The sequence below is a fragment of the Hylobates moloch genome, unplaced genomic scaffold (assembly GCF_009828535.3).
Source record: "Hylobates moloch isolate HMO894 unplaced genomic scaffold, HMol_V3 SCAFFOLD_4, whole genome shotgun sequence".
NCBI classification, from domain to species: domain Eukaryota; kingdom Metazoa; phylum Chordata; class Mammalia; order Primates; family Hylobatidae; genus Hylobates; species Hylobates moloch.
This window is the reverse complement of record NW_026652279.1, coordinates 68,721,736-68,725,020: the sequence shown is the minus strand read 5'-3', so window position 1 is coordinate 68,725,020 and position 3,285 is coordinate 68,721,736. Positions and strand designations below refer to the sequence as shown.

The window sequence follows — 3,285 nt, the reverse complement described above, 5'->3', positions numbered from 1 at the left end:
CCTTTAAGTATGGCTTTCCCAGGTGCACACGACAATGTGAGGAGTGGGGTGGAGCGTGTGTGGTGTGTGGCTGCCACCTGGGCAAGAGCCACCGCGGACCATGAGTTGAGTAAATTCTGGAGGGATTCTGCCTCTTTGGAGCCTTTGCAGTGAGGCAGTTGTGAACTATGAGCTAGAGTGAAGCAGAAATCTAGGAAGATAACCTCCAAAATGGTCATAAGTGAACCAGGACTGAATTGGGATATTTTCCCCAAAAATGGCCTTAAGATACTTTTCTCTTGAGAAAATTATAAAGATCATACCATGGCTCCAAGTTTAAAAGAACTTGAGAGAGCAGAGGAGTTATGTGGACTTGTTGGTTAAATATGCAAAGATTCCTGCAAATTCCAAAGCTATAGGAATAAAGAAAAAATGACTTCTTGCAGTACTTGGATATGAACAAACATGTGAATGAAGAAGTTACTGAGTTCCTAAAGTTTTTGCAGAATTCTTCAGAGAAATGTGCACAGGATTATAATATGCTTTCTGATGATGCTTCTCTCTTCACAGAGAAAATTTTAAGAGCTTGCATTGAACAAGTGAAAAAGTTCCTAGAATTCTATACCCTCCATGAGGTCACCAGCTTAATGGTACTCTTCCCATTCAGAGTAGAGATGGAATTAAAGTTAGAAAAAACTCTTTTTGCATTGGGCAGGGTAAAATATGTGAAAACAGTGTTTCCCTCCATGCTTATAAAGTTGCAGCTCTCGAAAGATGATATATCTACCACTGAATTGCCAGAACAAACAGCTCAAGTTATGCATTATGATATTAGAGAAGATCCAAATGCAGAGAAGCTTGTTTCAAGATATCACCCTCAGCTAGCTCGAACTAGTCAATCATTATTTACCTTATTAAATAATCATGGACAATGTATAAGGAACCATGGGAACTTCCAGTATTGATTCAAGTAATACCTGTTGCAGGTTCAAAACCAGCTGAAGTAATATATATTAATTCACCACTTCCCCGAAATAAAATAACTATGAGAGAGAGAAAACAAATCTTTCATGAATTACATTAAAATTTATGATGCCCCAAAACACATCTGTTCCAGTATCTGCAGTCTTTATGGACAAACCTGAAGAGTTTATATCTGAAATGGACACGTCCCATGAAGTCAGTGAGTGCCGAAAAATTGAGACTCTTGAAAACTTGTTTCTGGATTTTGATGATGAGGTCACAGAACTTGAAACTTTTGGAGTAACCACCACCAAAACATCAAAGTCACCAATTCCAGCAAGTACTTCCACAGTACCTAACGCGACAGATGCTCCTATAGCCCCCAAAGCAGTAACTACACCTGTGGCACCAAGTGCACCAGACATTTCTGCTAATTCTAGAAGTTTATCTCAGATTCTGATTGAACAATTGCAAAAGGAGAAACAACTGGTCACTGGTATGGATGGTGGCCCTGAAAAGTGCAAAAATAAAGATGATCAGAGTTTGAATCATGTGGTGATAAGGTATCAAGTTCTGACAAGTCTTTGATACGAGTTAGTGACTTGAAAACATCTGATGCCTTATAGTTAGAAAATTCTTTGGAAATTGAAACTTCTAATAAAAACGATATGACTATAGATATGGTACATGCTGATGGTGAAAGACCCAATGTTCTGGGTCTAGGAAAACCTAGACAACTCAAAGGAAAAGACTGTTAGATCAGAAGCAGCTAAAACTGAAGATACAGTTCTCTTCAGCAGTGATACAGATGAGGAGTGTTTAATCATTGATAGAGAATGTAAAATTAATAGTGATGGAAAGACAGATGTGGGTTCTAACTTAAGTTCTAGATCAGCTAGTCCAAATTCTTCCTCAGGACAGGCTTCTGTAGGAAACCAGACTACTACTGTTTGTAGGCCTGCAGAGTCATGTGTTTTTTAAAAAAATATATCAAATGAGTATATAAAAAATATGATCCAGTTGCAGAAATTTTAAAAATGCAGGATGAGCTCTTAAAGCCAATTTCCAGAAAATTACCCAAATTGTCCTTAATAAATTTAGAAAATTCTAAACAGTCTTCTGCTTCTGAGCAATTGTCTGCTCCTTCAGATGGCTCTAGTTGACTGAAATCTGGATGGCCTTCTGCATTTCAGAAGCCCAAAGGACGACTGCCATATGAACTTCAGGACTATGTTGAAGATACATCGGAATACCTAGCTCCTCAGGAAGGAAATTTTATTTATAAGTTATTTAGCCTGCAAGACCTGTTGTTTTTCATGGGCTACAGTGTCCAGAGAATAGAGACAAGACCACATTCTAAAAGAACAGAAGAAAATCAGAAGACAATTTCCAGTTGATGTACTACCAAAAGTAGAGTATCAAGCTTGTTATGGAGTTGGAGCTCTGATCGAAAGTGAACTTTGTCACTTATGGACTGAAAGTTTATTACATCCCAACAGCTCATTTCATGTTGGGCATATCGATGCATTTACTTCAAAGCTTTTTCTACTGGAAGAAATTACCTCAGAAGAATTAAAAGAAAAGCTTTCAGCACTCAAGATTTCAGATTTATTTAACATCCTCCAACACATTCTAAAGAAATTAAGTAGCTTGCAGAGGGTTCCTACCTGTTATATCATGTAGCAGAAGATTCTTCACTCCTGATCTATAAGGTCTCTGATGGAAAAGTTACTAGGACAGCATACCATTTGTATAAAACCCATTGCAGCCTTCCTGGCATACCTTTCAGTCTCTCAGTTCCCTGGGTCCCATTAGATCCCAGCCTGTTATTACCATATCATATCCATCATGGAAGAATGCCTTGTACTTTTCCACCTAAATCACCGGATACCACAACACAACAAAAGGTTGGTGGAACCAGAATGCCTATAGGCAGCCACAGGATTCCAGTTTCCATAGAAACCAAAAGCAGTTGCTTGCCTGCTCAGCAAGTTGAAACTAAAGGAGTGGTTCCAAATAAAAGAAAAATAACTTGAGGACTGTACCATGGAAAATTAAATTTAAAAAACAGTTACAACAATGTTTAATTTAGAAAAGTTTGGTGGTTCACGCCTGCAATCGCAGAACTTTGGGAGGCCGAGGCAGGTAGATACCTGATGTCAGGAGTTTGAGACCAGCCTGGCCAACATGGTGAAACTCCATCTCTACTAAAAATACAGAAATTAGCCAGGTGTGGTGACGCACGTCTGTAGTCCCAGCTACTCCGGAGGCTGAGGCAGTTCGGTTGAACCCGGGAGGCGGAGGTTGCAGTGAGCGGAGATCGCACCACTGCACTCCAGGCTG

General features: G+C 39.4%; 1 pseudogene; it reads left to right on the top strand.

Annotated features, from left to right (window-relative positions):
• The first annotated feature begins 288 nt into the window (after nt 1-288).
• LOC116466355 (little elongation complex subunit 2-like) lies at nt 289-2,978 on the top strand (annotated as a pseudogene).
• Nucleotides 2,979-3,285: the final 307 nt, after the last annotated feature.